This window comes from Myotis nattereri, assembly GCF_964212035.1.
Source record: "Myotis nattereri genome assembly, chromosome: X".
Lineage (NCBI taxonomy): Eukaryota > Metazoa > Chordata > Mammalia > Chiroptera > Vespertilionidae > Myotis > Myotis nattereri.
This window is the reverse complement of record NC_138078.1, coordinates 102,693,938-102,716,115: the sequence shown is the minus strand read 5'-3', so window position 1 is coordinate 102,716,115 and position 22,178 is coordinate 102,693,938. Positions and strand designations below refer to the sequence as shown.

The 22,178-nt window shown below is 37.5% G+C and overlaps 1 protein-coding gene and 1 pseudogene across 2 annotated transcripts in view; both read left to right on the top strand.

Moving 5' to 3' along the window:
- TRPC5 (transient receptor potential cation channel subfamily C member 5) overlaps positions 1 to 22,178 on the top strand; it is a gene marked incomplete at its 5' end in the record, with an annotated part of 332,647 nt that overhangs the window by 295,022 nt on the left and 15,447 nt on the right. The gene's annotated exons all lie outside the window — the stretch shown is intronic.
- LOC308536270 (large ribosomal subunit protein uL4-like) lies at positions 4,093 to 6,532 on the top strand (annotated as a pseudogene). Its single transcript has one exon. The product of its transcript is annotated as a large ribosomal subunit protein uL4-like (transcript).

Here is a 22,178-nt window from a genome sequence, read left to right as displayed (position 1 = left end):
GACAGTGCCTGACAGTGGTCAGCACCTAAATACCTAATAGGGATCCCAGAATTTGCATACAGAACAGAAGAGTGGGGTGCTAAACTGGCCCACATGGGGCATTAAAGTGCACTGAAGCGAACTAAATTTATTTTATTATTTTTTATTTTTTGCGCTTATCCACTCATTCTCTTTCTCCCTCCTCTATACTAAACCGTGGTCCACTACTCATCCAATTCCTTAACCTTATTTTCTGTGTTTAAGTTCTACCTCTATAGATTCTTCCTCCCTTCTTCTGGGTTGTTTGTTTGTTTGTTTTTTGCGCCTTTTGGTTTATTTGTTTGTTTTGTTGTGTTGTCTCCTCATATTCTTTCATTCTTTTTTTCTCTTTTTCGTTCCTTTTCTCTTTTCTCACTATCATTTTTGCTCTCCTTTCTCTCTCCTAATTCTCTTTTCTCTGGTGGTTACTTCTATTGGGGTTATAAGTGTCTTGAGTACATTTATGTTCTGTTCCTTTTGTGTTATGTCTTGTGTTGTATTTTATGCTGTTTGGTCAGCACCTTCACAATGGTTGGCATGACAGGGTAGAGAGCAAGCCACATAATCAGACAACCTGAGAGGAGACTCCATCCATGAACAGGAAAATAACATTTAAGGACCCACCTAATCAAGAGAACCCAAATATCTCAAGTAGTGGGAATCCCTAGAATATCTAGCCCATAAGACATGAGAGACTAAACTACTGGGTCCCACAAAACATCTACTACATAGACAAATTCAAGAAATCTGGGAGTTATGGCAGTTTTATACAATACATAGAAACAATCACAAAGTAACAGCAAAAATGGAGAAACAAAGGAAAAACCCCAATCTGAAAGAAAAGGAGGATCACCAGAAAAGAAAATAAATGAAATGCAGGCAAGCAATATGTCAGAGAAAGAATTCAGAGTAATGGTTATAAAGATGCTGAAAAGGTTGGATGAGAAATTCACCAACATTTGTAAGAATCAAGAGGAAATGATGAATGACATAGTGGCAATAAAGAACACAATGAAGGTTTCAACAGTTGACTACAAGAAGCTGAGGACCACATCAGCGAGTTAGAAGACAAGGTAGAAAAACACCCAAGCAGATCAGCAACTGGAAAAAATATTAAAACCAGGAGGAGAGTCTAAGAGAATATTGGAATAACATGAAATGAAACAACATCTGCTTTATAGGAATACCAGAAAGAGAGGAAGCTGAGCAAGGAATAGAAAACCTTTTTGAAGAAATAATGACAGAAAACTTCTCTGACTTTGAGAAGAAAAAAGTCATGTGTCTAAGAAGCACACAGAGCTCCAAACAAGATGAACCCAAAAAGACCAACACCAAGATACCTCATAATCAAATTGGAAAATATCAATGGCAAAGTAATAATCATAAAAGCTGCCAGAGAGAGACAGAAAGTTACCTACAAGGGATCTCCCAATAGACTGGCAACTGATTTCTCAACAGAAACACATCAGGCCAGAAGGGACTAGGATGAAGTATACAAAGTGATGCAAAGCAAGGGACTGAATCTAAGAATACTCTATCCAGCAGGGCTATCATTCAAAACTGAAGGGGAAAATAGGAGCTTCACGGACAAATAAGAAAAGCTAAGGGAGTTATTATCACCAAGATATGAATGCAAGAAATGTTAAAGGGACTGATGTAAAAAGAAGAAATAGAAAGGGAAGAAGAAACACAGGCATGAAGAATAAAAATGGCAACAACTGAAGGCTCCGGTAGCTTGCCGTGATCGTATAGTGGTTAGTACTCTGCGTTGTGGCCGCAGCAACCTCGGTTCGAATCCGAGTCACGGCATTGTGGAACAAAAATGGCAACAACTGAATTTATATGCATATATGCATAGCCCATGGACCAACAATAGTGCAGGGAAGGCCTGGGCAGGGGGAAGGAGTGGGGTGAAGGGGGTCAGTGGGAAGAAAAGGGAAAATCTGTAATATTTTCAACAATAAAGATAAATTGAAATTAGGTTTAAAAAATGGCAACAACTAAGTACCTATCAATAATAACCTTAAACATAAATGGATTAAATGTTCTGATCAAAAAACATAGGGTAGCTGGATGGATAAGAAGACATGACCCATATATATATGCCTTCTACAAGGGACTCACCTCAGAACAAAGGACTCACACAGACTAAAAGTGAAGGGATGGGGAAAATTCAGGCAAATGGAAATGAAAAAAAGCTGAGGTAGCAATACTTATCTGTGACAACATTGACCTCAAAGTTAGGGCCATAACAAGAGATAAGGAAGTCCACTTCATAATAATAAAGGGAACAATACAACAAGAGAATATAACTCTGGTAAACATATATGTAACCAATGCAGGAGCACCCAAATACACACTTCTGGAAGATATTAAGGGAGAGATTGACACCAATACAATCATAGACTTTGAAATGTGGTCTATAGACTACATTTTCAAAGATAGACCACATATTAGGACACAAGCTAAGTCTCTAAAATTTAAGAAGTTTGAAATTATATCAAGCATCTTCTCAGATCACAATGGCATAAAATTACATATAAACTACAATAAAAACCAATCAAACACAAGGAGGATAAGTAGCACGCTATTAAACAATGAATGGGTTAACAAAAAGAGCAAAGAAGAAATAAAAAACATTCTGGGGGAAAAAAAATGAAACACCAAAACAATCCAAAATTTGAGGAACACAATGAAAGCAGTCCTGAGAGAGAAGATCATAGCAGCACAGGCCTACCTCAAAAAACAAGAAAAACTGGTAATAAGTTATATAACCCAACAACTTAAAGAACTAGAAAAAGAGCAACAAGAAAAGCCCAGATTAAGTAGAAAGAAGGAAATAATAAAGATCAGAGTGGAAATAAATTACATTGAGACCCCCCCCCCAAAAAAAAGAAAAACAATACAAAAGATCAATAGAACCAAGAATGGATGGTTTTTTGAAAGGATAAGGAAGATTGATGAACCTTACTGGAGGCAAAGACCAACAGTATTTAGCATAATTATGCAAGAAGTCTACTGGAAGGCTAATGGACTTTGATATTCAGAAGGGCTGAAAATCAGCATAATATTGCCCTGCTGTTGGCCTAATAGCTGAAGGCAGTCCCCTAATCTGATAATCCTTTCGTTTACCAAACTTTACCATTGATATGCCTGTTTGAATTCCTAAAGGGCAAATGTGCATTCGAGTAAATAAAAGCTGATGGGTCAGGGGTTTCAGAGAGTCTCTCCGCTAGAGAGAAAGGTCTCTGCCTGGCTCCCCCTTGCCTTCTAAATTTATATTTCTTGTCTAGTGTATTCATTTGTGCATCAGCCCCTTCTCCAGACCTTGAAACCTAGCTGCAAATGGATGCAGCATTTATAGATCCTCTAGCCAGGCTTACCAAGAAACAAAGAGAAAGAGCCCAAATAAACAAAATCAGAAATGAAAAAGGTGAAGTAACAACCAACCCCACAGAAATACAAAGGATTGTAAAAGAATACTGCAAACAACTCTACTCAAACGAACTAGACAACCTAGACAAAATGGACATATTCCTAGAAAAATACAATCTTCCAAAACTCAATCAGGAAGAATCAAAAAATCTGAATAGACTGATAACTACTGATGAAATTGAAGCAGTAATCAAAAAAAACATCCAGAGAGCCAAGATGGCGGCAAACAGCAGGCTGCAAGATAGTGTGTGAGTGAGAGATCAAAAGGACAGTGCATGGACCTGCGTGTGGGGAGTGTCTATATTTGTGAGTGAGAGACAGCTTTATCCCATGGGACTGTTGGGGACTGGTGGACCCGGCTCCCTGGCTGGGAAGCCTCTACTACTGCTGAAATCTCTCACAGAGTGGCTGTCTCTGCCACAGAGACTGCGCCATCTTGAAGGAGAGAGCTGCTGTGATCAGAAGCCCAGCCTTACCTTCAACCAGGGAGACCTCAGATACCTCCCGGGACCCTACAACCACAATGCCCAGGGACCAGCTGCCTCAGCTATGAACCCACAAACACTGAGACTCCAGCCTTTCAGGCCGCAAGCACCTAAAATTTTGTCTATGGGGTGACAAAGTGGCACCAAATACGCGGATAGGCCCTACACCTTCTCCAGAGGATATAGAAGGAACAGCTGAATCAAATAACACCCACCCGGAATTGGCAAATTAAACCCAGCTGGCAAGGCAATCCTTAGACAGAAAGGTCAGAGGTCTCCTGGAGAGAGCTCTGACTCCTCAGATTCATCTGAATGTTTGTTGTTTAGGTATTTGTTGTTTGCATTTTTTGGATTAGTTGTTGTTTGTCATTTGCATTCATCTCAGGGTGTTGGTTGTTTGCATTTTTTGGATTAGCTGTTGGTTTTTGGAGTTTTATTCCCATATACATTTATTTCCCCCCTTCTTTTTTCTCCTCTTTATTTTCTCTCTTACATTTTTTTTCCTTTTCTCAATATAATTTTTGCACTCTTTTCTCTCCCTAATTCTATTTTTTCTGGTGGTCACCTTTGGGGTTATTGGTATTGTGAATACATTTATGTTTGGTAACTATGCATTGTGTCTTGTCATGTTGTATTTTGTGCCTTTAAGTCAACACAGGGGAGGAAGAACTACATAACCAGACACCCTGAGAGGAGCAAAGATGGGGAGACAAAGAAACAGCCCCCATACGAAAGAAAAGGAGGAATCACCAGAAAAGAAAGAAAACAAAATGGAGGCAAGCAATCTGTCAGAGAAAGAATTCAGAGCAATGGTCATAAGGACGCTGAAAAGCATGGAAGACAAATTCAATAATATATGTAAGAACCAAGAAGAAATGAAGAAGAACCAAGAAGAAATGAAAAATGACATTGCTGCAATAAAGAACACAATAGAAAGCATCAACAGTAGACTAGAAGAAGTGGAGAACCACATCAGTGAGCTATAAGACAAGGTATGAAAAAATACCCAAGCAGAGCAGCAACTAGAAAAGAAACTTAAAAAACAGGAGGAGAGCCTAAGGGAACTTTGGGACAACATGAAACAAAACAACATCTGCATAATAGGGATCCCAGAAGAAGAGGAAACTGAGAAAGGAATAGAAAACCTGTTTGAAGAATTAATAACAGAAAACTTCCCTGATATTGGGAAGAAGAAAAAACTCACACAAGTCCAAGAAGCACCCAAAGTCCCAAACAAGATGAACCCCAAAACTGACACCAAGCCTTTTCCTGTGGGAGCCACTGGGTAGAGAGAAGTGTGGCCTTCTCCTCTCCCCGTCATGGCGTGTGCTCGTCCACTGATATCTGTGTACTCTGAAAAGGGGGAACCATCTGGCAAAAATGTCACTTCGCCTGCTATGTTCAAGGCTCCCATTCAACCAGATATTGTGAACTTTGTGCCCACCAACTTGCACACAAAAAAAAAATAGACAGCCCTATGCTGTCAGTGAATTGGCAGGTCATCAAACCAGTGCCGAGTCCTGGGGTACTGGCAGAGCTGTGGCTCGAATTCCCAGAGTCCCAAGGTAGTGGAACTCATCATTCTGGCCAGGGTGCTTTTGGAAATATGTGTCCTGGGGACCGCATGTTTGCACCAACCAAAACCTGGCACCATTGGCACCGCAGAGTAAACACAACACAGAAACGATATGCCATCTTCTCTGTCCTCGTTGCCTCAGCCTTATCAGCACTGGTCATATCTAAAGGTCACCATATCGAGGAAGTTCCTGAACTTTCTTTGGTGGTTGAAGATAAAGTTGAAGGCTACAAGAAAACCAAGGAGTCTGTTTTGCTTCTTAAGAAACTTAAGGCCTGGAATGATATTAAAAAAGGTCTATGCCTCTCAGCGAATGAGGGCTGGCAAGGGCAAAATGAGAAACCATCATCATATCCAGCACAGAGGACCTTGTATCATCTATAATGAGGACAACGGTATCATCAAAGCCATCAGAAACATCCCTGGAATCACTCTGCTTAATGTAAGCAAACTGAACATTTTGAAACTTGCACCTGGAGGGCATGTGGGCCATTTCTGCATTTGGACTGAAAGTGCTTTCCGCAAGTTAGATGAGCTGCATGGCACTTGGCATAGAGCTGCCTCCCTCAAGAGTAACTACAACCTTCCCATGTACAAGATGCTCAATACAGACCTTAGCAGAATCTTGAAAAGCCCAGAGATCCAAAGAGCCTTCCGAGCACCACGCAAGAAGATTCACCACAGAGTCCTGAAGAAGAATCCACTGAAAAACCTGAGAATCTTGTTGAAGCTAAACCCATATGCAAAGACCATGCGCTGGAACACCATTCTTCGTCAGGCCAAGAACCACAAGCTTCAGGTGGATAAAGCAGCAGCAGCACTAGAAGCCAAATCAGATGAGAAGGGGGTTCCAGGCAAGAAGCCTATAGTAGGGAAGAAAAGAAAGAAGGCTGTTGGCCTTAAGAAGCAGAAGAAGCCTTTGGTGGGGAAAAAGGCTGCAGCTACCAAGAAACAAGCAGCTGAGAAGAAGCCCACAGAAAAGAAACCCACCACAGAAGAAGAAAAAGCTGTGGCATAAACTTATACTCCCTCTGTCCCATAATAATAGTAGAAAGTGAATATTTAAAAGGGAATTATTGGCGAATGCAGTTGTAAGTTATGTTGTAGCCCAAAATTGCGAAGTCTTCAATAAAAATCAATGTTTCATGACATCTGTCATTTGTTTTGACACATCTTTCAATTTTTAGGTTAATCTAATTATGAATTATAACTATTTTTATAATTTCATCCGCTGATCGAAATCAATTGTTTTATTTCAGTTGAATATCAACCCATTGTAAAAGTAAGATGAAAAAAAGAGAGTATTCAAGCAAAGATCGAGTTGTGATTGTCCAGTTCTTGATGCATCAAAAGAAAAAGGAAAAGTTGCAGATAAGTGCAATTACATTAGCTGCAAAACAATTTAAGTGCAACAGAATGACCATATCAAGAATTTGGAAACGTGCTTCCAAAAATAATTGTCAAGGAGAATCTTATGCTAATGTTGATTCTTTGAAGAAACAAAACTGTGGACATAAATGCAAAGATTATGGAGAAAAACTTAGACATATTCCTCTTAGCAGAAGAGGCACCATATTAGCCTTTGATAATATTTCTCCTGAAATACTGGATAATACGTTTCTGCCACTTCAACAAGTTATGCTGGAAGCAATGAAGAACGATGGCTCCAATAATTTTAAGCTCATGCATACAGGGAAAGCAAAGCTTCGCAGCCAAGGGATCCTACCTACAAGTTTAAAATGCAGTAACGAAATTATTGAAAAATCCAGAAACTATCTGAACACTCAAAATAAAAATCAGGAGTACTATTTTTAATTTATTGTTTAATTTAATCTAGTTTTTTTATATAATAAATGTTACGTTCTATATTTATTTTCTTTTGCTACTATTATTATGGGACAAACTACATTCATCAACTGATACTATTATGGGACAGAGGGAGTATTTGTTTATTCCATAACGGTCAAATCACTTTGGACAGCTAATTTTGAATAAAAATATGATCAAAGGCAAAAAAAAAAAAACTGACACCAAGACACATTATAATTAAATTGGCAAACACCAATGATGAAGTAAGAATCTTAAAGGCTACCAGAGAGGGAGACAGAAAGTTACCTACAAGGGATCTCTCATAACACTATAAACTGATTTCTCAACAGAAACGCATCAGGCCAGAAGGCAATGGAATGAGATATACAAAGTCATGTAAAGCAAGGGTCTGAATACAAGAATACTGTACCCAGTAAGGCTATCAATCAAAGTTGAGGGTGAAATCAGGAGCTTCACAGACATTAATGGACTAAGGGAGTTTATAACCACCAGACCAGCAATGCAAGAAATGCTGAAGGGACTGCTGTAAAAAGAAGAAATCGTAAGGGGAAAAGGAACACAGGCTGAAGAATAAAAATCGCAACAAACAATTACCTATCAATAATAACTTTAAATGTAAATGGATTAAATGTCTCAATCAAAAGACATAGGGTAACTGAGTGGATAAGAAAACATGACCCATATATCTGCTGTCTACAGGAGACCAACCTCAGAACAAAGGACTTATGGTGAATGGATGGGAAAAGATTTTTCAGGCAAATGGAAATGAAAAAAAAAGCTGGGTGGCAATACTTATATCTGACAAATTAGACCTCGAAATGAAGGCCATAACAAGAGATAGGGAAAGCCACTTCATAATACTAAAGGGAGCAATTCAACAAGAAGATATAACTCTGGTGAACATATATGCACCCAATACAGGAGCACCCAAATACATAAGAAAACTTCTGGAGGATATCAAGGGAGGTATTGAGAGCAGTACAGTCATAGTAGGGGACTTTAATACCCCACTAACACCACTGGATAAATCCTCTAAACAAAAAATCAGCAAAGAAACATCAATCCTGAATGACTCACTAGATCAGATGGAATTAATTAACATCTTCAGAACATTTCACCCCAAAGCCACAGAATAGACATTATTCTCAAGTGCACATGGGTCATTTTCAAAGATAGACCACATATTGGAACACAGGCAAAGTCTCTTCAAATTCAAGAAGATAGAAATCATATCAAGCATCTTCTCAGATCACAATGGCATAAAAGTAGAAATCAATTACAATAAAGACAATGAAAAAATCAAACATCTGGAGGTTAAATAGCATGCTATTAAACAATGATTGGGCTACCAAAGAGATCTAAGAAGAAATAAAAAGCATCATGGAAACAATTGACAATATAAACACAACAATCCAAAATCTATGGGACACAGTGAAAGCAGTCTTGAGAGGGAAGTCCATAGCTCTACAGGCCTAACTCAATAAACAAAAACCAAAAAAAATGGTAATAAATTATCCAACCCTACAACTTAAATAATTAGAAAGAAAGCAACAAGGAAAGCCCAGCATAAGCAGAAGGAAGGAAATAAACGACATAGAGATAAAAATAATAATAAAAAGACCAATAAAATCAAGAGCTGGTTCTTTAAAAGGATAAACAAAATTGATTAAACTCTAGCCAGGCTCACCAAGAAACAAAGAGAGGACCCAAATAAACAAAACAGAAATGAAAGAGATGAAGTAACAAACAAGCCCACAGAAATACAAAGTACTATGAAAAAAATACTATGAACAACTCTATTCCAATAAACTGGACAACCTAGATGAAATGGACATATTCTTAGAAAAATACAAGCTCCCAAAACTCAATCAGGAAGAATAAAAAAACCTGAGTAGGCCTATAACTACCAAAGAAATTGAAGCAGTGATCAAAAATCTTCCAGCAAACAAAAGCCTTGCTCTGGATGGCTTTACAGGGGAGTTCTACAAAGCATTCAAAGAAGAACTAAAACCTATCCTCCTCAGACTATTCCAAAAAATTCAAGAGCAAGCAACACTTCCAAGCTCTTTCTATGAAGCCAACATTACCCTAATTCCAAAACCAGATAAAAACACCACAAAGACTTAGAACTACAGGCCAATATTCTTGATGAGCACGGATGCTAAAATCCTCAACAAAATTTTAGCAAATCACAACCAGCAATGTATTAAAAAGATCATAGACCATTACCAAGTGGGATTTATTCTGGGGATGCAAGGATGGTGCAATATCAGCAAATCAATAAATGTGATAAATCACATAAATAGAGAGACAAAAGTCACATAATCATATCAATCAATGCAGAAAAAGCATTTGACAAAATCGAACATCCTTTCTTGATAAAAACTATCAGCAAAGTAGGAATAGAGGGATCATACCTCAACATAATAAGAGTCTTATATGACAAACCTACAGCCAACATAATACTCAATGGGAAAAAATTAAACTCATTTCCCCTGACAATGCGAACAAGACAGGGATTCCCACTTTCACCACTCCTGTTTGATAGAGTACTGGAAGTGTTAGCCATAGTGATTAGACAAGAAGAAATAAAAGGCATCCAAATTGGAAAAGAAGTAAAACTGTCCTTATTTGCAAATGACATGATACTATACATAGAAGACCCCAAAGACTCCATCAAAAAACGACTAGACCTAATGAATTCGGCAATGTAGCAGGATAAAAAATTAATACCCAGAAATCTATGGCTTTTTTATACACCAATAATGAACTCACAGAAAGAGAAACGAAAAAAAAATCCCATTTACCATTGCACCAAAAAATATTAAGATACCTAGGAATAAACTTTACTAAGGAGGTAAAAGACCTGTACTCAGAAAACTACAGGACATTGAAAAAATACATAGAAGAAGACATAAACAAATGGAAGAACATACCATGTTCATGGATTGGTAGAATCAACATCATTAAAATATCCATACTACCCAAAGCAATCTACAGATTCAATGCAATCTCTATTAAAATACCAATGGCATACTTCAAAGATCTAGAACAAACACTCCAATAATTCATCTGGAATAAGAAAGACCCTGAATAGCCACAGCAATCCTGAGGTAGAAGAACAAAGTTGGAGGGATCACAATACCAGATATCAAGATATATTACAAAGCCATGGTTCTCAAAACTGCCTGGTACTGGCACAATAACAGACATATAGACCAATGGAACAAAACTCAGAAATCAACCGAAACCATTGTGCTCAATTAATGTTTGACAAAGGAGGCAAGAGCATACAATGGACTCAAGACAGTCTCTTCAATAAATGGTGTTGGGAAAATTGGACAGATACATGCAAAAAAATGAAACTAGATCACGAACTTACACCATACAGAAAAATAAACTCAATATGGATAAAAGACTTAAGCATAAGGTGGGAAACCATAAAAATCTTACAAGAATCCATAGGCAGCAAAATAGCAGACATATGTTGTAGCAATATCTTTACTGATACTTCTTCTAGGACAATGGAAAGAAAGGAGAAAAATAAACAAATGGGACTACATGAAAATAATATCTTCTGCACAGCAATAGAAACCATTAACAAAACACCAAGATAGCCCACTGCATGGAAGAATATATTTGCCAATGTTACATCTAATAAGGGTTTAATCTCCAAAATGTATAGGGAACTCATACAACTTAACAAAAGGAAAATAAACAATCCAATCAAAAAATGGGCAAAGGACCTAAATAGACACTTTTTGAAAGTGAACAAACAGAAGGCCAAGAGACATGTGAAGACATGCTCAAAGTCACTAATCATCCAAGAGATGCAAATCAAAATGACAGTAAGGTACCATCTCACACCTGTCAGAATTGCTATCATCAACAAGTCAACAAACAAGTGCTGGTGAGGATGTGGAAAAAAAGGAACCCTCGTGCATTGCTGGTGGGAATGCAGACTGGTACAGCTACTGTGGCAAACACTATGGAGTTTCCTCAAAATATTAAAAATGGAACCCCTATTTGACCCAGTAATCCCACTTCTAGGAATATATTCCAAGAAATCAGAAACACCAATTAGAAAGGATATATGCACCCCTATGTTCATAGCAGCACAATTTACAATAGCTAAGATTTGGAAACAGCCCAAGTACCCATTAGCAAATGAGTGGATTAAAAAACTGTGGTACATCTACACAATGGAATACTATGTGGCTGTAAAAAGAAAGAACTCTTACCATTTTTAACAGCCTGGATGGACCTGGAGAGCATTATGCTAACTGAATTAGGCCAGTTGAAAAAAGGTAAATATCACATGATCTCACTCATTTGTGATATATTATGAGCAACATAAACTGAGGAACAAAAATAGATTCAGAAACATAGAAGCATCAAACAGACCGTCAAACCTCAGAGGGCAGGCAGGGGAGGGTGTAGTTGGGTAAGAGATCAACCAAAGGACTTGTATCCATGCATATGAGCATAACCAATTGACAGAGACAATAGCAGAGTAGGGGCATGTGCTGGGAGGTGGGAGCAGGTGGGTAGAGGTCAAGGGAGGAAAAAGGAGACATGTAAAACTTTCAAAAATAAAGAACTTTTAACAATACAGGGAATACAGTGAGAAAACTCATTTGATTGTAAACTTACCTCCTACAGCAAGTACATGTATATTTTGAATCTGCTTTTTTTTTGAGTGACTGCTTTTACGATTCTCTAATCAGCTTAATAATTTCAAATGAAAAATATAAAAAACCAAAGTCATCAGGCATTCAGTTATATTGTAAGCTCAAAAAGTAGTGCTTTGAAAAATAATAGGACTATTGCCTAAAAATGCTAATATATTACCTCTTTTCCCCCTAAACTCAATTTTGAAACTACCTTCAGGCCAAAATAACAATAAAATAAAAATAAAAATTTGAAATACACTTTATAAAAAAAGAAGGGAGGGCCCAGAAATAAACCCACACCTTTACAGTCAATTAATATTTGACAAAGGAGGCAAAAACCTATAATGGAATAAAGATAGTCTATTCCAGTGGTTGGCAAACCGTGGCTCGCGAGCCACATGCAGCTCTTTGGCCCCTTGAGTGTGGCTCTTCCACAACATACCACATGCGGGCTTGCACGTACAGTGCGATTAAAACTTGGTGGCCCATGTGCGGAAGTCGGTTTTCAGAAAGGAGATAGACGAAACAAGTATACAAGACAAGTGTGGATGGGAGAGTTGGAAGGAGTCGACCTCAGCAAAGGTACCTCAATAAGATTGAGGACGTTTTTAGCAAAGGCCAGCTTAGGAGTACCCTATTGAGTTAATAACAATGTATATAGTTTAAGTTTAAAAAATTTGGCTCTCAAAAGAAATTTCAATCATTGTACTGTTGATATTTGGCTCTGTTAACTAATGAGTTTGCCGACCACTGGTCTGTTCAATAAATGGTGTTGGGAATATTTCACAGATACATCAAAAAAAGAAAACTAGCCTACCTTCTTACATGATACACAAGAATAAACTAAAAATGGATTAAAAATTTAAATGTTGGACTTGAAACCATAAAAATCCTACAAGAAAACACTGGCAGTGAAATCTCAGACATTTGTCCTAGCAATAATTTTTTTTCTGATATATCTCCTCAGGAAGAGAAACAAAAGAAAATTAAACAAATACAACTACATCAAACTAAAAATAAGTTTTTGCACAGCCAAGGAAAACCATCAACAAAATGAAAAAATAACCACTGAATGGAATAACATATTTGCCAATGATATATCTGATAAGGGGTAAATATCCAAAATTTATAAGAAACATAAAACTCAACACCAAAAAAAAAAACCGCAATCCAATTAAAAAATGGGCAAAGGACCTGAATAGATATTTTTCCAGAGAGGACATACTGATGGCCAATAGACATATGAAAGTATGCTCAACATCACTAATCATCAGAGAAACAAAAATTAAAACCACAATGAGATATCACCTCACACTTGTCAGAATGGGGATCATCACCAGCAAATGAAATATCCACCCTCCATTTTCAGGAGAGGACTGAGGAGCATTCTCTCTGCAAATGCTGCAGGGGGCACCAAAGGCTGACCATTTAGACCTCCGCATCCTGCCTGGGCCTGGCCTGGGCCTCCCTCTCCTTGTCTAACACAGAAATGGATTCTTTTGTCATTCTGCATCAATGCTCACTCATGATTTTGTCAACAAGCTATCTGAGAACCCACATCTGCTAGGATGAAAGCTCTTTGCCTCAAAATGTTGAGGATATACTTTGGCGGGTTTTGGCTGAGCAACAACTTCTGCTTCCAACCAACAGCAGTAGGAGCCTTTTGATGATTTTGGTGACTAAGATGCAAGTGGGAATGGGAAGAGGACAAATGAAAGGAAGTAGGTTTTCTTTCCCTGTACCAATGGGCAATCAAACAGAGCAGATAGATGCCTTAGCTGCTCCTATGTATTCAAGATTCACCTATTCTGAATATGCATTAGGAACATCAGTAGTTGTCCTGGAAACTCTACCTTAGGTAACTCAAACAGAAACAGGACCAACTATGCAAGTGATAGGAAGGGCCTAGTGCCCAAAAATACCTCTGCCTATCTGCTGACTGATGTTCTTTACTCTTCCATTCATTCACTAACAATAAATATCTCTTGGATGTATAAATAAACTAATTTAACAAATACAGAGGTGGACAAAAGTAGGTTTACAGTTGTGAGTACGTGAAACACAGAGTTTATTTTTGTATGACTGTTTATTAATTATTGTAGCATTTTCCATACAAAGAGCTATAAACCTATTTTTTGCCCAGCTTGTATTTATTGAGAGAAGACTCTGTAGTACACATTCTGTTATTGGCACTGGAGATGCAATAGGTGATAGGTAGACAAGACAGAGATGTGGTCCTTGTTCTCATAGGGTCTACAATCATTGAACTATAGTTTCAAATGCCATTATATGTATTTTGTTTCTTTACCTTAAGACTGCCCTTAATCTTTTATGATTTATTTATTGCTTTGATAATCTGATGAATATGGACAAAAAATGCACATATGAGCAAACGTGTATAAAATTTAGCATAAAATCTCAGGTTTTTTATTTACTTATAAACATCCTCCCACTGTCATCCTGAAATCCCTCACCTTAAGACCTTGTTCCCAGTTATAATTCAAATGTGTTTTGAGCAGTTAATAGGTTACTTATGACTAGGTATAAATGAGTCCAATCCTTTACTGATCAGGTTTTCCTATGAGGTCAAGCAAGTAAAGAGATACCATGAAGTAAATGGAGCTGGAGAAGACTGGGGAGGGAACACCAACAAGAAAAAGAGATTGGAGGCCCTCTTTACTGAATTTTTGGTGTTTGTATTTGTTTGGTTTATCTATTGGCTCTGTGGTGTTTTTTCCATAAATATATATTCTCCTTTTTCTTTTCTCTCCTATCTTTTTTTCTCTCTCTTAGATATCATTTGTGCTCTCTTTTCTCTCCCCTAATAATCTTTTCTCAGGTGATTGCTTATATTGGGGTTATTGGTGCCGTGAGTACATTCATGCTTTGTTCCCTTGGGTCATGTCTTGTTAAGGTGAATATTTTGGGATTAGTGTTCTACATTCTATTTTCATCTTTCCTTTAGCATCCTTTTACTCTACCTCAACTTTACCTTTATGCCAAAACTCTCTTCCTCACTTTTCCCCTTTTGTTGTCCTGTTTCTCTTACCCTATCCCTGCCTTAGATTTATCATATTCCTTATTTTTACCCCCAGTTAAAATTTCACACTACTTATATATCTAATTACCAATCTCCTGCTCTAAATCCGTATACACCTCTCTCTTCTCTTTCTTCACTATCCAAAATTTTTTTCTCTCTGTCATTTTGTTGTTGTTTGCCTGATTGTTGAGGATATTGGGGGTTTTTTATGCTTGTTTGTGAAATTGTTGGTTTTTTTTTTCTTTTTCTTTTTCTGTTGGGTTTTTTCCCGGTTATTTATTTGCTTCTGTTTTCCCTCGCCTCGCTTGATATTAGTTGTTGTTTGTAGTTTGCATTCATTTCCAGGGATCTGTTGCTGGAATTTGTTGGGATTAGTGACTGTTCTATTGGAGTTTTCTCCCCATATAATCAGTTTCTTCCCCTCTTCTATTTCATTCTCTTTCTTTTCTCTCTTACTTTTTTTATCCTTTTCCCAATTTCATTTTTGCACTTCTTTTTTTTCTTTTTCTCTGTTTTCTTTTTCTCGTCTTTCTTCTTTATCCCCTAATTCTCTTTGATCTGGTGGTCACATTTATTTGGGGTGATTAGTATAGTGAATACATTTGTGTTCAGTGCCTTGTGCATTGTGCCTTCTTGTGTTGTATTTTGTGCCTTTAAATCAATGCAGCAGAGAGAGAACTACATAACCAAACACCTGGAGAAGAGAGATCATGGGGAGACAAAGAAACAGCCTGTATATGAAAGAAAAACAGCCATCACCAGAAAAGGAAGTAAATGAAATGGAGGCAATGGAGGCAAGCAACCTGTCAGGAAAGAATTCAGAGAAATGGTCATAAGGTGGATGAAAGACAAATTCAACAATATGTGTAAGAACCAAGAGGAAATGAAGAAGAACCAAGAAGAAATGAAAAATGACATCACTGCTATAAAGAACTCAATAGAAATCATCAACAGTAGACTAGAAGAAGCAGAGGACCACATCATTGAGCTAGAAGACAAGGTAGGAAAAAATACCCAAGCAGAGCAGCTTCTAGAAAAAAAAATTAAAAAGCAGGAAGAGAGCCTAAGAGAACTTTGGGACAACATGAAACGAAACAACATCAGCATAATAGGGGTGCCAGAAGGAGAAGAAACTGAGCAAGGAATAGAAAACCTGTTTGAAAAAATAATGACAGAAAACTTCCCTGATATAGGGAAGAAAAAACTCACACAAATCCAAGAAGCTCATAGAGTCCCAAACAAAATGAACCCCAAAAGACCAATGCCAAGGCATATTATAATTAAATTGGCAAACACCAACGACAAAGCAAGAATCTTAAAAGCGGCCAAAGAGAGACAGAAAGTTACTTACAAAGGATCCCCCATCAGACTAGTGACAGATTTCTCAACAGAAACACATCAGGCAAGAAGGGAATGGAATGAAATATACAAAGTAATGCAAAGGAAGGGTCTGAATCCAAGAATACTGTATCCAGCAAGGCTATCAATCAAAATTGAGGGTGAAATCAAGAGCTTTACAGACAAAAAAGGACTACGGGAGTTTATTACCACCAAACCAGCAATGCAAGAAATCCTAAAGGGCCTGCTGTAAAAAAAAAAAAAAGAAAGAAAAAGAAAAGAAGCAAAGAAGGAGCACAGGGGTAAAGAATAAAAATGGCAACAAACAAGTATCTATCAATAACAACTTAATAACTTTAAATGAAAATGGATTAGATGCCCCAATCAAAAGATGTAGGGTAACTGAGTGGATAAGAATACATGACCCATATATTTGCTGTCTACAGGAAACCCACCTCAGAAAAATAGATGCACACAGACTGATGGTGAAGGGATGGGAAAAGGTTTTCCAAGCAAATGAAAATGAAATAAAAGCTGGGGTAGCAATACTTATATCTGACAAATTAGATCTCAAAGTGAAGGACATAAAAAGAGATAATGAAGGCCACTTCATAATACTAGAGGGAGCAATCCAACAAGAATAAATAACTCTGATAAACATATACGCACCCAACATAGGAGCACCCAAATACATAAGAAAACTTCTGGAGGAGATCGAGGGAGAGATTGACAGCAATACAATCATAGTAGGGGACTTTAACACCCCACTATCACCATTGGACAAATCCTCTAAACCAAAAATCAACAAAGAAACATCAATCCTAAATGACTCACTAGATCATATGGAATTGACATCTTCAGAATATTTCACCCCAAAGCCACAGAATATACATTCTTCTCAAGTGCACAAGGATCATTTTCAAAGATAGACCATATATTGGGTCACAGACAAAGTCTCTTCAAATTCAAGAAGATAGAAATCATATCAAGCATCTTCACAGATCACAATGGCATAAAACTGGAAATCAAATACAATAAAACCAATCCAAAAAATTCAAACACATGGAGACTAAATAGCATGCTATTAAACAATTACTGGGTTACCAAAGAGATCAAAGAAGAAATAAACATCATGGCAACAAACGACAATGAAAACACAACAATCCAAAACCTATGGGACACAGCAAACGCAGTCTTGAGAGGGAAGTTCATAGCTCTACAAGCCTACTGCAAAAAAAAAAAAAACACAAGAAACAATGATAATAAATTACCTCTACAACTCAAAGAGTTAGAAAGAGAGCAACAAGAAGAGCCCAGTGTAAGCAGAAGGAAGGAAATAATAAAGATCAGAGGGGAGATAAATGACATAGAAACCAAAAAAAAACAATACAAAAGATCAACAAAACCAAGAGCTGGTTCTTTGAAAGGATAAGCAAGATTGATTAACCTCTAGCCAGGCTCACTAAGAAACAAAGAGAAAGGACCCAAATAAACAAAATCATAAATGAAATCGGAGAAATAACAACAGACCCCACAGAAATACAAAGGATTGTTAAAAAATACTATGAACAACTCTACTCCCACAAACCAGACAACCTGGAGGAAATGGACATATTCCTAGAAAAATACAACCTTCCAAAACTTAATCAGGAAGAATCTAAAAATCTCAATAGGCCAATAACTATGGAAGAAATTGAAGCAGTAATAAAAAGCTTCCAGCAAACAAAAGCCCAGGGCCAGGTGGCTTCACAGGGGAGTTTTACCAAACATTCAAGGAAGAACTAAAACCTATCCTCCTCAGACTATTCCAAAAAATTCAAGAGGAATGAACACTCCCAAGCTCATTCTATGAAGCCAGCATCACCCTAATACCAAAACAAGATAAAGATAACACAATGAAAGAGAATTATAGGCCAATAACCCACATGAACATAGATGCCAAAATCCTCAACGAAATCCTAGCAAATCAGATCCAGCAGTACATCAGAAAGATCATACACCATGACCAAATAGGTTTTATCCCAGGGATGCAGGATGGTACAATATCCACAAATCAATAAACATAATACATCACATAAGCAAATTGAGAGATGAAAACCACATAGTCATATAAATTGATGCAGAAATAGCATTTGACAAAATCCAACACCCTTTCTTGATAAAAACTCTCAGCAAGGTGGGAATAGAAGGATCATACCTCAATATTATAAAAGCCATATATGACAAACCCACAGCCAACAATATAATCAATGGCAAAAACTAAAACCATTTCCCCTAAGAACAGGAACAAGACAAGGATGCCCCCTCTCACCACTCCTCTTCAACATAGTACTGGAAGTACTAGCCGTTGCAATCAGACAAGAAGAAGAAATAAAAGGCATCCAAATTGGAAAAGATGAAGTAAAACTGTCCTTATTTGCAGATGACATGATACTGTACATAGAGAACCCTAAAGACTCCATCAAAAAATTATTAGACTTAATAAATGAATTCAGCAATGTAGCAGGATACAAAATTAATGCCAAGAAATCTATGGCATTTCTTTACACCAATAGTGAACTTACAGAAAGTGAGACTATAAAAGCAATCCCATTTACCATCACACCAAAAAAATTAAAATACCTAGGAATAAACAACTAAGGAGGTAAAAAACTTATATGCAAAAAACTACAGAACACTGAAAAAAGTGATAGAGGAAGACATAAATAGATGGAAGAACATACCGTGTTCATGGATTGGTAGAATCAACATCATCAAAATGTCCATACTACCCAAAGAAATCTATAAATTCGATGCAATCTCCATTAAATTACCAACGGCATATTTCACAGATCTAGAATGAATGTTCCAAAAATTCATCTAGAATAAAAAAAGACCTCGAATAGCTGCAGTAATCCTGAGAAAGAAGAACAAAGTAGGTGGGATCTCAATACCAGACATCAAGCTGTATTACAAAGCCACTGTTCTTAAAACAGCTTGGTATTGGCACAGGAACAGACATATAGATCAATGGAATAGAATAGAGATCCCAGAAATCGACCCAAACTACTATGCCCAATTAATATTAGACAAAGGAGGCAGGAGCATACAATGGAGTCAAGACAGTCTCTTCAATAAATGGTGTTGGGAAAATTAGACAGATACATGCAAAAAGATGAAACTAGACCACCAACTCACACCATACACAAAAATAAACTCAAAATGGATAAAAGACTTAAACGTAAGATGGGAAACCATAAAAATACTAGAGGAATCCACAGGCAGCGAAATCGCAAACGTATGCTGAAGGAATTTCTTCTCTGATACTGCTCCTAGGGCAATGGAAACTAAAGAGAAAATGAACAAATGGGACTACATCAAAATAAAAAGCTTTTGCACAGCAAAGGAAACTATCAACAAAACAACAAGAAGGCCCACTGCATGGGAGAACATATTTGCCAATGATATCACTGATAAGGGTTTAATCTCCAACATTTACAGGGAACTCATGCAACTTAACAACAGGAAGATAAACAATCCAATCAAAAAATGGGCAATGGACCTAGATAGACACTGTATGAAAGAGCACATACAGAAGGCCGAAAGACATATGAAAACATGCTCAAAGTCACTAATTATACAAGAGATGCAAATCAAAATGACAATGAGGTATCATCTCACACCCGCCAGAATGGCTATCATCAACAAATCAACAAACAACAAGTGTTGGAGAGGATGTGGAGAAAAAGGAACACTTGTGCACTGCTGGTGGGAATGCAGACTGGTGCAGCCACTGTGGAGAACAGTGTGGAGTTTCCTCAAAAACTAAAAATGGAACTCCCATTCGACCCAGTGATCCCACTTCTAGGAATATATCCCAAGAAGCAAGAAACACCAATCAGAAAGGATATATGCACTGCTATGTTCATAGCAGCTCAATTCACCATAGCTAAGATTTGGAATCAGCCTAAGTGCCCATCAGCAGACGAGTGGATTAAAAAACTGTGGCACATCTACACAATGGAATACTACACTGTGGTAAAAAAGAAGGAACTCTTGCCATTTGCAACAGCATGGATGGAACTGGAGAGCATTATGCTAAGTGAAATAAGCCAGTCAGAGAAAGATAAATACCACATGATCTCACTCATTTGTGGAATATAGAGAACAACATAGACTGATCAACAGGGACAGATCCAAAGACAGAGAAACAGTGATCATACTATAAATCACCAGAGGGAAAATAGGGGAGGGTGGGGGTAAGGGGCAGAGATCAACTAAAGGACTTGTATGCATGCATATAAGCCAAACCAATGGACACGGACAACAGGGGGATGAGAGCATGAGTGGGGGGTGGGGAAGTTGGGGGTTAATGGGGGGATGAGGACACATTTGTAATACCTTAACCAATAAAGGAATTAAAGATAAAGAAAAAGAGATTGGAGGCACTGGAGGAAAATGTCACCATCAGCACAGTTTTATAAAGGATCAGGTCTGTGCAACAGTCCTCAAGCCAAAATTGCTTTCAACCCCTACATAAAATAGCAACTATCAATGGACAATTGGAAGATAAAAATGACTGTGTTTATATTTTAAAAGATTTCAGATCTGAATCTCAGGAAGAATTGTTTCTTGTGGAAGAAAATGTTCTCTTCATAGGCAACAAATAATATTTGTAGATAAGTCAAATGACCATGGCCCAAAGTTCATAGTTGGAAAACATGGTTCTTGACTACTTCTGTCCTGTTCCCATTATCCTTGTTCTGGGCATCAGCGATCAGTTGACAGGAAAGATAAGTGATACAAATGTTCTTTAATTTCCTAGCAGTTTGAGGATTAGAAACTAAATGTGAGTGCTGAGTTATTAATATTAATAAGGTATCTCTCCTGCCATGTGGTCACTGGAGCCCTGTGTTGCCGCCAGGCTCAATGTGAGAGACAGCACAGGCCAGAAGGTGTCCTCTAGTTACAACATACATGGTGTCCTGTAGCTACAACACATATGTCACAATACCCAGAAGGATCATCAGAGGTTACAACCCACTCCATTACTCTGCCTTTTACTTGAGATATGACAGTAAAGTTATACAATCTCAGCTGTCAAGGTCAATCTGTTTTTGTCTAAAAGAAGGAAAAAAGAAAAGATCTAACAGTAGAAATGAGGGGAAAAGTGAACTGTATTTACCTCTTCCTTATTCTCCTTTCTTCTCTCACAGGATTTTGCTTTTTCCTATTTTCTCTTTCCCAACTTCCCCTAGGTATTTGAACTTATAGAAGTACCCAAGTCTATAAAATTGTGAGCAAATCACAAAGGTTTGATGAGAAATATATTTATCATTAAGCTTAATAAATGTTGCTTATCAGGAATCCCCGACAGTGAAAAAAATAAAGTATTGCAGGTCTCCTCATTCATGGGATAATCAACACCAATTACTAAAGATCTGAGCTGCCAATATTAGAATCCTCTTAACTGACTGCATCAAAGTTTCCATTAGTCCAACCCTAAAGATTCCCGGAGGTACAAAGAAGTTTTCATCACTCCAAGGACTCTCTAAGACAGTGGTTCTCAACCTTCCTAATGCTGCGACCCTTTAATACAGTTTCTCATGTTGTGGTGACCCCCAATTTCATTGTTACAAATTGAACATAATTAAAGCATAGTGATTAATCACAAAAACAATATTTAATTATCTATGCGTTTTCCGATGGTCTTAGGCGACCCCTGTGAAAGGGTTTTGCTATTAATACCTTATTTCATACATTTCATATAGGAAAACTAACCAACACAAACATACCTTATGCTA